This window comes from Oratosquilla oratoria, chromosome 28, assembly GCF_046742065.1.
Source record: "Oratosquilla oratoria isolate Oo_2021 chromosome 28, ASM4674206v1, whole genome shotgun sequence".
Classification (NCBI taxonomy): domain Eukaryota; kingdom Metazoa; phylum Arthropoda; class Malacostraca; order Stomatopoda; family Squillidae; genus Oratosquilla; species Oratosquilla oratoria.
Window position 1 is genome coordinate 22,192,719 of NC_134804.1, and position 15,000 is coordinate 22,207,718.

Sequence of the window (15,000 nt, forward strand, 5' to 3'; positions counted from 1 at the left end):
CTTCCCTCTCGTTTAGCCATTATCCTATGCTTCACATTTTCTTCTGTTCTCCTCATCTCTGCCCTTCCATTGCCTTACACTACACGATTTACCTTCCTCCTGCTCCCCCTCCTACCTTTGCCCCAAATCTTTTTATCTTCTTAGAGAAAAGAAAAAATCCTTCCCTATCTTTCCCTTCTTCCCTCTCGTTTAACCATTATCCTATGCTTCACGTTTTCTTCTGCTCTCTTCATCTCTGCCCCTCCATTGCCTTACAATACATGATATACCTTCCTCCTCCTCCCACTCCTACCTTTGCCCCAGCTCTTTTCATCTTCTTAAAGAAAAGGAAAAATCCTTCCCTATCTTTCCCTTCTTCCCTCTCGTTTAACCATGATCCTATGCTTCACATTTTCTTCTGTTCTCCTCATCTCTGCCCTTCCATTGCCTTACACTACACGATTTACCTTCCTCCTACCTTTGCCCCAGATCTTTTCATCTTCTTAAAGAAAAGAAAAAAATCCTTCCCTATCTTTCCCTTCTTCCCTCTCGTTTAACCATTATCTTATGATTCACGTTTTCTTCTGCTCTCTTCATCTCTGCCCCTCCATTGCCTTACAATACATGATTTACCTCCCTCCTCCTCCCCCTCCTACCTTTGCCCCAGATCTTTTCATCTTCTTAAAGAAAAGAAAAAATCCTTCCCTATCTTTCCCTTCTTCCCTCTCGTTTCACCATTATCCCATGTTTCACATTTTCTTCTGTTCTACTCATCTCTGCCCTTCCATTGCCTTACTATACACGATTTACCTTCTTGTCCTCGCACTCCTAACTTTGCCACTTCTGTTTTCATCTTCTTATAGAATATGAAAATCCTTCCCTATCTTTCCCTTCTTCCCTCTCGTTTAACCATTATCCTATGCTTCACAATTTCTTCTGTTCTACTCTTCTCTGCGCTTACTTTGCATTACTATACTCGATTTCCCCCCTTCTCCTCCCCCTCCTACCTTTGCCCCAGCTCTTTTCATCTTCTTAAAGAAAAGGAAAATCCTTATCTTTCCCTTCTTCCCTCTCGTTTAACCATTATCTTATGCTTCACGTTTTCTTCTGCTCTCTTCATCTCTGCCCCTCCATTGCCTTACAATACAAGATTTACCTTCTTCTCCTCCCCCTCCTACCTTTGCCCCAGATCTTTTCATCTTCTTAAAGAAAAGAAAAAATCCTTCCCTATCTTTCCCTTCTTCCCTCTCGTTTAACCATTATCCCATGTTTCACATTTTCTTCTGTTCTACTCATCTCTGCCCTTCCATTGCCTTACTATACACGATTTACCTTCTTCTCCTCCCCCTCCTACCTTTGCCCCAGCTCTTTTCATCTTCTTAAAGAAAAGGAAAATCCTTATCTTTCCCTTCTTCCCTCTCGTTTAACCATTATCTTATGCTTCACGTTTTCTTCTGCTCTCTTCATCTCTGCCCCTCCATTGCCTTACAATACATGATTTACCTTCCTCCTCCTCCCCCTCCTACCTTTGCTCCAGCTCTTTTCATCTTCTTAAAGAAAAGAAAAAATCCTTCCCTATCTTTCCCTTCTTCCCTCTCGTTTAACCATTATCCTATGCTTCACAATTTCTGCTGTTCTCCTCATTTCTGCCCTTCCATTGCCTTACAATACACGATTTACCTTCCTCCTCTTCCCCCTCCTACCTTTGCCCCAGATCTTTTCATCTTCTTAAAGAAAAGAAAAAAATCCTTCCCTATCTTTCCCTTCTTCCCTCTCGTTTAACCATTATCTTATGATTCACGTTTTCTTCTGCTCTCTTCATCTCTGCCCCTCCATTGCCTTACAATACATGATTTACCTCCCTCCTCCTCCCCCTCCTACCTTTGCCCCAGATCTTTTCATCTTCTTAAAGAAAAGAAAAAATCCTTCCCTATCTTTCCCTTCTTCCCTCTCGTTTAACCATTATCCCATGTTTCACATTTTCTTCTGTTCTACTCATCTCTGCCCTTCCATTGCCTTACTATACACGATTTACCTTCTTCTCCTCCCCCTCCTACCTTTGCCCCAGCTCTTTTCATCTTCTTAAAGAAAAGGAAAATCCTTCCCTATCTTTCCCTTCTTCCCTCTCGTTTAACCATTATCCCATGTTTCACATTTTCTTCTGTTCTACTCATCTCTGCCCTTCCATTGCCTTACTATACACGATTTACCTTCTTCTCCTCCCCCTCCTACCTTTGCCCCAGCTCTTTTCATCTTCTTAAAGAAAAGGAAAATCCTTATCTTTCCCTTCTTCCCTCTCGTTTCACCATTATCTTATGCTTCACGTTTTCTTCTGCTCTCTTCATCTCTGCCCCTCCATTGCCTTACAATACATGATTTACCTCCCTCCTCCTCCCCCTCCTACCTTTGCCCCAGATCTTTTCATCTTCTTAAAGAAAAGAAAAAATCCTTCCCTATCTTTCCCTTCTTCCCTCTCGTTTAACCATTATCCTATGCTTCACAATTTCTGCTGTTCTCCTCATCTCTGCCCTTCCATTGCCTTACTATACACGATTTACCTTCTTCTCCTCCCCCTCCTACCTTTGCCCCAGCTCTTTTCATCTTCTTAAAGAAAAGGAAAATCCTTATCTTTCCCTTCTTCCCTCTCGTTTCACCATTATCCTATGCTTCACAATTTCTGCTGTTCTCCTCATTTCTGCCCTTCCATCGCCTTACAATACATGATTTGCCTTCCTCCTCTTCCCCCTCCTACCTTTGCTCCAGCTCTTTTCATCTTCTTAAAGAAAAGAAAAAATCCTTCCCTATCTTTCCCTTCTTCCCTCTCGTTTAACCATTATCCTATGCTTCACAATTTCTGCTGTTCTCCTCATTTCTGCCCTTCCATTGCCTTACAATACACGATTTACCTTCCTCCTCCTCCCCCTCCTACCTTTGCCCCAGATCTTTTCATCTTCTTAAAGAAAAGAAAAAAATCCTTCCCTATCTTTCCCTTCTTCCCTCTCGTTTAACCATTATCTTATGCTTCACGTTTTCTTCTGCTCTCTTCATCTCTGCCCCTCCATTGCCTTACAATACATGATTTACCTTCCTCCTCCTCCCCCTCCTACCTTTGTCCCAGCTCTTTTCATCTTCTTAAAGAAAAGAAAAAATCCTTCCCTATCTTTCCCTTCTTCCCTCTCGTTTCACCATTATCCTATGCTTCACATTTTCTTCTGTTCTCCTCATCTCTGCCCTTCCATTGCATTACAATACACGATTTACCTTCCCCCTCTTCCCCCTCCTACCTTTGCCCCAGCGCTTTTCATCTTCTTCCTCTTCCCGGGCCGCATCCCTGTTCTTCGCTCGCTGCTCTGTGTTTACAATCCATCCAAGACACAGGATTTCCATCATTCGGGTGAGTAAGCCACATGGGGGACGAGCCAAGACACTACGTCGATAGGGAAAAAAATGGTATGGATTTCTAAACGCCTTTGTATCAATTCGCGTACGCAACTGACGTCTCCCTCGAGCAGTTCGTCTCTGTCTTTTTCTTCCAGTCTGTGTTCTTAAACCTTTCCAGACTGCTTAGGCTGTTATACTTCATAATCTAGAAACTGCTTAGACTGTTTTATTTGTATGCGTGTTGTTTATGCTAAGTATCAGAGGAACTTGACTGGATGCAAAAATACGTGGTGATTACGTATGAAGCTTTACTACTAGCAGCCATTTTAGTTTCTACCTCGGGGATTTGAGGTCAGGTTGTTCGTGTGTCAAGCCATCCGGGCCTCTGCAATGACGAAGGAGGAAGGACTTAAAAGAGAGAAAGAAGATGAAAGCAAAGAGCAAGAGAATGACAAGGAGGAGACGGAGAAGAAGAAAGAAGAAAAGAATTAAGGAGAAGAAAAGGAAAAGGAGAAGAAAAAGGAAAAGGAGAAGGTAAAGTAGAAGGAAGCAAAGAAGAAATGAGAAGAAAAGGAGAACGAGGAAGAGAAGGGAAAAGGAAACTTGAAAAGGGAGAGGTTGAGGCAGAAGAGGAAAAGAGTAAAAAGAGAGGAACGGCTGGTGGAGGAAATTACAGTGAAGGAGGACGAAAAGGAGACGGGAATGGAAGTGTTAGAGAAGGAGAGGGAGTGTAAGAGGCCGGTAGATAGAGGTAGACATTTAAGGTAGATCAGAGTAGATCGAGAGGTAGATGGAGAACGAATGCTAATCCAGGGTCAGTTGTTATGAAAACTTGTGAGGGCGGCGCCGACGGCCGACGGGCGACGGGGATAGCTGAGTCAGACTCGCGCCTTGTATATGTTGTATATGAAACAAAATGCGGAGTGTCGCCTGGTGTGTAATATTGTTTTGACTATTGTAACTGTAAGCGGACAAGCCATTTTTTGTTACGACATAATGCTTACGTTGTGATATCGTTTAGAAGAGTATAACAGCCTCTCTAATTGGAGAAAAAGGTGGAGGAGGAGAAAAATCATTGGTGCAGAAAGGAAAAGTCACGCCCTTAAGGTGTGGCACTTGTTTGAGAAGTAAAAGACTATTGGATGAATAAAAGAGTGATGTCAGAACGAAGGTGGCTTGACGTTATGTAGAGAGTTCCGGGCGGGATTCAGAACGACTACACCTATTTTATTCACCCCTCAAGAACTACTTTAGAACAAAGAGAATAGAAACGCTCTGAGAGGAGACGACAGGGGGTGACAGGGAGGAAGAGAATCAGGAGAAGGAGGAAGAAGAGGAGGATAGGAGGAAAGTGGAGGGGGGAAAAGGTGGAGGAGGAGAAGGATGAGTATGGAATTTGGAGCAGGAAGAGGAGGAGGTGGAAAAAGTGAAGAACACAAGAAGATGGAGGAGGCTACCATGGAGAAGGATGAAGAGGAGACGAGAATTAGGAGAAGGAGGAAGAAGAGGAGGATGGGAGGAAAGTGGAGGGGGAAAAGGTGGAGGAGGAGAAGGAGGAGTATGGAATTTGGAGCAGGAAGAGTAGGAGGTGGAAAAAGTGAAGAACAGAAGAAGATGGAGGAGGCTACGATGGAGAAGGATGAAGAGGAGACGAAAATTAGGAGAAGGAGGAAGAAGAGGAGGATGGGAGGAAAGTGGAGGGGGAAAAGGTGGAGGAGGAGAAGGAGGAGTATGGGTATTTGGAACAGGAAAAGGAGGAAGGGGAAAAAGTGAAGAGCACAAGCAGATGGAGGAGGTTACCATGGAGGAGGAGGAAGAGGAGGATGGAAGGAAAGTGGAGGGGGGAAAGGTGGAGGAGGAGAAGGATGAGTATAGGGATTTGGAGCAGGAAGAGGAGGAAGGTGGAAAAAGTGAAGAACACAAGCAGATGGAGGAGATTACCATGGAGGAGGACAAAGAGGAGGATAGGAGGAAAGTGGAGGGGGGGAAAGGTGGAGGAGGAGAAGGATGAGTATGGGGATTTGGAACAGGAAGAGGAGGAAGGGAAAAAGGTGAAGAACACAAGTAGATGGAGGAGGTTACCATGAAGGAGGAGGAAGAGGAGGATGGGAGGAAAGTGGAGGGGGGGAAAGGTGAAGGAGGAGAAGGAGGAGTATGTGATTTGGAACAGGAAGAGGAGGAAGGGGGAAAAAGTGAGGAACACAAGCAGATGGAGGAGATTACCATGGAGAAGGAGGAAGAGGAGACGAGAAGGGATAGAAAGGGAGTGGAAGTGGCAAGGCTGCAGGAAGCGCACGGGTGAAGTCAATTCGGTCGGATGCCAGTTCGGTTCTGTAATGATTTGGCTCAATTTCAACCGGCAACAATATCAACTGAGACCTTTCATACCCGCAGGCCGCCAACCCGGGTTGTAATCCTCCTCCTCCTCCTCCTCCTCCTCCTCCTCCTCCTCCTCCTCCTCCTCCTCCTCCTCCTCCTCCTCCTTCTCTTCCTACGTCTTCCTCCTCCTCCTCTTCCTCCTCTTCCTACTCCTCTTCCTCCACCTCTCCTCCTTCTCTAACTCCTACTTCTCCTCCTCCTCCTCCTCCTCTTCCTACTCATCTTCTTCCTCCCCTCCTCCTCCTACTCCTACTTCTCCTCCTCCTACCCCTCCTCCTTCTCCTCCTCCTCTTCCTCCTCTTCCTATTCATCTTCTTCCTCCCCTCCTCCTTCACCTACTTCTACTTCTCCTCCTCCTCCCCTCCTCCTTCTCCTACTCCTACTTCTCCTACTCCTCCTCCTCCTCCTCCTCCTCCTCCTCCTGCTCCCCTTCCTACTCATCTTCCTCCTCCCCTCCTCCTCTTCAATCGCCTCCTCTTCCTCATCCTTCTCCACTTCCTCCACCCTTCCTTCTCTTCCCTTCCTTTTTCTTCCACCTCCTCCTCTCCTCTCCTTTCTTTGTTCTTCTCCGTTTTCTTCTTTCTTTTTTCATCTCTTTATCCTGTTCTTCTTTTCCTGCTCTCTTCTCAATTACTTTCATCTTCTTTTCTTCCATTTCTCTTTCTTTTTCTTTATTCCACATCTTCGTTCTTAACTTCATCCTTGTCCCTTCCTCTTCCTCCACTTCTTTAATCACAAAATTTTCTTCCTCCACGACTCCTTTTCCTTCTTTCTCTCTTTTGTCTCCTCAATTTCTCCTTCCTCTTTCTCCAGAGCTTCCTCTTTCTCTTCCTCTTTTCCTTCTTCATCTTTTCCTCCTGCTTCTCTTTACTTTTACTTCCTCCTCTCTTTTCGTTGCTTACTCCACAATCTTACCTTTCTTCTCCTAATTGTTGTTTTCCTCCTGGTCCTCATCTTTTTTTCTGTCTTTCTTTCTCATATATCCCCTCTTCTCACTCTTTATTTATTTATCTTTTCACTCATCTCCTCCTCTTTTTTTTTCTCTTTTTACCATCCTACTCTTCTTTTGTTGTCTCTTCTGCCGTGTCCCTACTCACCCTTTCCTCTTTATTCTAACCCCCCACCCTTCTACTCCTCTCTTTTCTCCAACGCCTGAGCCTCCACCCGTTCCTCCTCATCCTCCAATTACTTCTTTGTCCTTCTCAGACTAACCTTATCTTCTCCCATTTGTCTCTCACGTTCTTCATCTGCGGCTTCATTTTCCTCATCCTTCATCTCCTTATTTAATATCTTATCATCTTCCTTAACTTTTTGTGCATTCTTTTCTACATTTCATTCCTTACCCATCCCTTACCCACTATTCACTTCCTCATCAAACCATTCCTTGGTTCATATCTTCCCTCCAGTCTTCACCCATCTCTTCTTCTCACCCTTATCGCCAATCATATTTTCCTTCTCATCTTTTCTTTCACCCTTCTCTTAATATCTATTTTCTTCCTCATCCACATCTTCATTCTCTCTTCTCTCCTCATCAAACCATTCCTTCATTCATATCTTCCCTCCAGTCTTCACCCATCTCTTCTTCTCACCCTTATCGACAATCACCTTTTCCTCCTCATCTTTTCTTTCACCCTTCTCTTCCTTTCTATCTTTTTCCTCATCCACCTCTTCATTCTCTCCTCTCTTCTAAGTTTATTCTTACTCTCCTCCTCATACTCCGTTTACTCTACCTACCCCTTCATCATCCTCATTCTCCCCGTCCTCCTTCCCTCCTTTTCTTCTTACCAAACGCCTCTTCTTCTTCTTCCTTCTCCCCTTCCTCTTCCCAGAATCTCGTTCGGACCGAACTGCAACCGCAGTTTAGAGGGCTCATCGATTCAGTCAACTCTCCTAAAACTAAAATCTGTTCAGTGTTGGTCAAGCCTTTTCCCATCCACTTCTCAATCCCTCCTATCACTCCCCAGTATCCCAGCATCCCAATTCTCATCCCCTAACCATCCCCTATCACTCCTACCACCCTCCAACCCCCAATTCCACCCGCCATGGATATACACAGGAAACAAAATCCAAGTACTCCCGCGTCACCTTGGCCATCGTGCGGACAGCTCCGTCGACCAAGGGAGCTCAAGGTAATTTACAGCTTCATTAACATAAAGACAGACAACAGGGGATACAAAACGTTTATCTTTGAATGAAATAAACTTCCTGCAAAGGCAATGGCATGTTATGATGCAATTCCATATTTTAGGATCGTATAGGATAAATAAAGAAGGAATATGACATAATATCTAACAAATGACTAATATGTGTGGTTCTTTATTTGAAATTTTGCCTTATTTTGGCGTCCGATCTCCTTATGAATAATATACATATACATATACATATGCATATACATATACATATACATATACATATAAATATACATATACATATACATATACGCTAGCGGAGGCCATTGCTTTCTTTGTAACCTAACATTTCATATTGGACAAATATATCAAAACTAGAAACCTAACATTGTATATAGGACAAATATATCAACTATTGACTTATTCAATGCAGTATAAGTTAATATAAAATTTTATAGTGAAATAAGAAAATATTTTTAAGGCACTGTTATGCTATGAAATGCCAATTTTAGCCGGACTTTTTTTTTTTTTTTTTTTATTTAATTCAGATTTCTTTTATTTAAATGGATTTTTTTATAGATTTTAAATATTGTGGGATTACTATCTGATATGCGATCTGATTGCTAAAGGACATTTTTAGCATATCAATATAAGGAGCAGTGTTATATAGACTTGCCACAAGTATACAAGGAACGGTATAAGCCTACATGTAATATATATATCACTGTGCAGCCCACAACAAGTTTCAACAAGATTCTTGTTGAAACTTGTTCTAGGTAAGCAGCTTCTCACTGAGTCAGTTGCTGCTTTGGAATCAACCAGGAAGGATGTCTTCTGGACCTGGCAGAGTGGTTCCTTCAGGCAGAAAAAATTATCCTGTCTGGAATTGTTTTGAAAAACTACCAAAAACTTCTGGCAAAGAGTACCGAGCTAAATGCAAAGACTGCAGCCAGGAACTACAGGGTATTGTGTCAAGATTAAAATCTCACAGAGATAAATGCCAAGGTCAGCCACAGCATACAGAAGAAGAAATTGATGACCCAGGTAAATAATTTTACTTATATTGTGTGCATTTCTCCCTTTTCATACGCAACTATATAAATTTGGTGAACAATGGAGAGCATGTGCAATAAAAATGTGAAGGCCTAAAGAGATGATACTTCAACTTCATTACTTCTAAATTTGGGTAATGACTATATCACTATGATATACTGTATCCACTCAACTTTGGGGCCTAGATGATTGTTATTCATTTCATTCAACATTGTGTAATATATTTCATAGGTTCCATTGGAATTCAGCCCACATGGGATTCAGCCCAAAGGGATTTAGCCTAAATTAACCCAACTAACCCATTATTTTTAGTGAACTTAAAAGTGGACTGAATCCTGTATGGGCCGAATTCTAAGCCCAACTATTTCATATCCTGTTAATCATTTCCGTATGATTTAGTGGCTTGTGTGAATATGATCGTTATCTAAAAAATAACTACTGTACTCAAAAGTAGCCTAAATCACACTGTATTCATTCATTTATTTATTCATTTATAGATTATGCAATATGCTAAAATTATCTATTTCCATTTCAGGATCTGTATCAACAGCTTCAATCCCTTCATCATCGGCACCATTTGAATTATCTGCAAACCTGACTCCACCATGTAAAAGGTCCCTATCAGACTCCTCCACAGGCGCCACTTCTGCTAAATAATTTTCATCTAAAAGAAAGTCATCAACATCTCTGGACAGATTTATCATAAAAACTTCTGCCTCTCATAAGGAAAATCTCGACAGAAAAATTACAAGAATTATATTTACTACAAATTCACCATTTCGTCTTGTTCAGCATCCTCAGTTTCTCAAGATGGTTCAGAACCTGAGGCCAGGTTATATTCCTCCATCCAGAAAAGATATTGCTGATAAGTACTTAGATCTTGTGTATGAAAAGGAATATAAAAAGTGTGCAGATGACCTGAATAATGAAACTGTATGTCTTTCAATTGATGGGTGGTCTAACATTCATAATGAGCCCATAATATGTGTCACTCTAACAACAATCACTGGTCAAATATATTTAGTTGACACAATTGACACACCAAGGAAACCTCACACTACTGAATATCTTCTACAACTTGTACAAAATTCGATCAAGAAGGCTGAACAAGACTTTGGTTGTCACATTGGAAATGTTGTGACAGACAATGCAGTAAATGTCACTAAGATGAGAAAACTCTTGGAGGAATCGAGTGTACCTGAGCATACCGTCCTCACATACGGCTTACACCGTTCCTTGTATACTTGTAGCAAGTCTATATAACACTGCTCCTTATATTGATATGCTAAAAATGACCTTTAGCAATTAGATCGCATATCAGATAGAAATCCCACAATATTTAAAATCTATAAAATCTATTTAAATCAAATAAATCTGATATAAATAAAAGTAATCGATTTTCTATATCTTTTAAAAGATAAAAAACAAAAAATCGCCAACCCTGGTGTTCCTTAACCTCATACAATAATACCTGTTAAGTCCGGCTAAATTTGAGATCTCGGAGGATAATAGTGCCTTAAAAATAGTTTCTTATTTCACTATGAAAATTTATATTAACTTAAACTACATTGAATAAGTCAATAGTTGATATATTTGTCCTATATACAGTGTTAGGTTTCAAGTTTTGATATGTTTGTCCAATATAAAATGTTAGGTTACAAAGAAAGCAATGGCCTCCGCTAGCGGACCGAGGGATCTAGGTGCGCACGTCCTATGTAATAGTAGTCCTTGACATATACATATACATATACATATACATATACATATACATATACATATACATATACATATACATATACATATACATATACATATACATATACATATAAATATACATATACATATGCATATACATATACATATACATATACATATACATATACATATACACATACACATACATATACATATACATATACATATACATATACATATACACATATACATATACATATATAAATACATATACATATACATATATAATATACATATAAATATAAATATACATATACACATACATATACATATATACATATACATATACATATACATATAAATATACATATGAATATACATATATACATATACATATACATATACATATACATATACATATTCATATACACATACACATATACATACATATGCATATTATACATATACATACACATATACATATTCTTATATACATATACATATACATATACATATACATATACATATACATATACATATACATATACATATACATATACATATACATATACATATACATATACATATACATATACATATACATATACATATTGTAACGTAATATTAGATATTACGTCATATGTGTAATTATGTTATAGAATTGTGTTCCTTTGTATTACATAACTATGTTCATATTTCTTGTCTATGTATGTATTGTAACAATGTTAAGCAGTAACGCCCGTCCACTATATGTAATCTTGCCTACGTGCGGAGAGAGGTGCGCACTCTTGTAGAACAAACAGACAAGCGAAATCCTGAATAGTTCGGAGCGCACAGATTTGACAGTTACTAAATAAATAGATTGTTCAAGCGAGTCGAGGGTCCTAAAACTACCCATGTTGACGTGTGTTAACTTACCCTCCTCCCCTCCTTTCGCTCTCCCGAACACTCACCCGGAAGTATTCCGCTTCCGGTCCAATGGTATATAAGCGGTGGAAATCGCTCACTCCTCGTCATTTCTCGCATATCTTATCTCTTGATAAAAACTGGAAGTTTAGACTCATGAGACGATTGGTGTGAAGTGATCACCCTTTTTGCCTACATTACGTGTCTGATATACATTGCATTACTTTACTTATATTTGTACTTATTACTTATTCTGATGCATGTTCCTGATCTCTTTGTACTTAGATAGTACCATATTGTATACGTATCTTGTGTTTCTTATTTGAACGATAATTTCCATATTCTTATAATCGTGTAACGGTCCCATTGACCCTACTGCCCATTCTCTTTTGTGTTGATTGCCTGTAAATATTTTCCATATTAATAATTTCGTTTACTAGTTTTATCGCTAGTTTAATATTCCTTTCCTGGAATCTTCTTTGTTACCTTTACTTCTAGTCTTACGAATTATCTAGGCCCTGACCAGATAGTTCAGTCCTACAGTGGCTTCTAGAAGTGAGCTGGTTCTTAAGCACTTATCCGTTATACGTAACGTCTCTTCACTAACCAGCCAGCCCGTAACAAAGTGGCGACCCTTGCCAAGGATATTGGATCAGGTATTTAACACATTCTTTTAGAGATGGATGATATAATTCAAGAATTCGTTCAAAATCCCAAGGTAAGTTTCTTAAAGAAACAAACTAAAGACACTTTGATAGAAATAGGCAAGCACTTTGGAGTAGACATTGATACAAGTTTGCGAAAGAAAAAAATACTTCAGGAACTCGTTGAAAATCTGATCGAAGATGAGATCTTATCTCCAGAAGAGATTACAGCTATACAAATTCCTTCAAATAGGTTAGAAATAGAGGCACGACTAACCGAACTTAAGATTAAGGAGATTGAATTAAAGGTCAGGAGAGTAGAATTTGAGGAGGAAGCTAAATTGAAACAAATGCAAATGGAGGCAGAATTTAAAGCTAAAGAGGAGGAAACTAAACTGAAACAAATGCAAATTGAGGCAGAATTTAGAGCTAGAGAAGAGGAAGCTAAAGTGAAACAAATAGAAAGAGAGAACGAAACTAAAGTCAAATTGGCAGAGTTAGAATTAAAGAAGGCAGAAGTAGAAGCTAGGATTGTTGATAGACAACCCGTAGTTCAGGAAGGTCATATAGATATCTCCAAGTATGTAAAACTGTTACCCCAATTTTCAGAAGGAGAGCCAGAAATTTTCTTTCTTCAGTGGGAAAAATTGGCGCAACAGTTACAAATCCCTAAAGAAAATTGGCCATTAATCATTCAAACACAATTTAAGGGTAAGGCTCAGCAAATTTATACTTCTCTTTCAGAAGCAGAAAGCGAGTATGATAATATGAAAGCTTGTATTTTAAAAGCTTATGAACTAATACCAGAGGCCTATAGACAGAAATTCCGTAATTATAGGAAGACACCTCAGTTAACATACGTAGAATATGCGGCTCAACAAGAGAGGTTATTCAATAGGTGGTGTTTGGCTAGTGAAACGGACACCTTAGATAGACTTAAACAGTTGATTTTATTGGAGCAGTTTAAGAATACCTTAGAGACAGATCTTAGGATTTTTATAGATGATCATGTTCCCGAAACTTTAACTAAAGCTGCTGTATTGGCTGATGAGTTCACACTAAATCATAAACCTAAGTCAAGACAAATGGAATCCCAAAAGTCAAAGTCATATATTCCAGATTCAACAAAATACTCTGATCCTTGGTCCCCAAAGAAACACTTTGAAAATCAGTCTAGCCCATCACATTTCAGTTACAGGTCTGATTTCAATCAATATCCTCCAAACCAACCTTGGCAAAGTATGGAAAGGTTTAAGACTGACCCCCCTGTAACTTGTTCATATTGTAAACAGGTTGGCCATCACATTTCTAATTGCAGAAAGAGACTGACACCCTCATTCTCCAATAAGACACCAACTCTTGTAAGTAATATAAAATCAGATGATTCAAAATCCTCTATTCAGGATACACTACCAAAGAAGCCGGTATTGTCAAGTAATGTAGAACCCCCCTCATCAGATCATGATCCTTGTTTCAAACCATTTGTATCTTCAGGAACTATATCTCATAGTAGTAGTTCACAACAATATCCTATTTCCATACTCCGAGACACAGGAGCAAAGCAAAGTCTGATTTTAAATTCTGTCTTGCAGAATCTGGGTGAGTCATATACAGGTTATGATATATTGATAGAAGGAGTTGGAGCAATTGTAAAATGTCCATTACATAATGTTTTCTTGCGGTCTGATTTAACAACCGGAATGGTTAAAGTAGCAGTAGTAGACTCTCTTCCCATAGTAGGAATATCCTTATTGTTGGCCAATGACATCGCTGGAAGCAAAGTCATTTCTCCCTTAATAACAAATAACCCTAAGACCTCAGTAGAACCTTCAGATAACTTACAGTTGTTTCCCGCTTGTGCTGTAACCAGATCTCAGTACAAGAAATCTGAAGAGGAGACCTATAATTTAGAATCCCTATTCTCCCAAACTGACCCATCTTCTTCTTCACCAGTTTCTCTATCTAGAGCAGAATTAATCAAATAACAGAAGTCAGATCATGATCCTAAAAACTTGTACGAGATTGTTTCATCTCCAGAAGAAGTTGAAAACATGTCACGAGGTTTCTATATAGAAAACGGAGTCCTAATGCGAAAATGGAGAGCATCCACCGCAACCGCTGACCAGCCATGGCAAGTAAGGAATCAAATAGTCCTCCCTCTTGGTTTCAGGAATAATGTTCTAAGATTGGCTCATGATACTCCCTTAGCAGGTCACTTAGGGGTAAGAAAGACCTTGTTCAACATAACCCAACATTTCCATTGGCCCACGGTTGTCAAAGATGTTGCCCAATATTGTAAAACATGTCATACATGTCAACTTGTAGGTAAGCCCAACCAGAAAATTGTAGAAGCTCCACTCCATCCCATTCCTGTAATGGAAGAGCCATTTAAAAAAGTTCTTATTGACTGTGTAGGACCTTTACCTCCTTCAAGTAAAGGAAATCAGTACATTCTCACAATCATGTGTATGAGCACTCGTTTTCCAGAAGCAATTCCTTTGAAAAATATTAAAGCTCAAAACATAATCAGAGAAATGTTGAAATATTTCACTATGGTAGGATTTCCCAAGAACATTCAAAGTGATCAAGGAAGTAATTTTCTTTCCAACAAGTTTAGAGAAACTCTTGTAACACTAGGTATAAATCATGTAACTTCCTCCGCCTATCATCCTCAGTCACAAGGTGCTCTAGAGCGCTTTCACCAAACGCTCAAGACAATGTTAAGAATCTTCTGTGCTGAGAACACTCGAAATTGGGAAGACGGACTCCCCTTTTTGTTGTTCGCCACCCGAACAACAATTCAAGAAAGCCTTGGATTCAGCCCGTCAGAATTA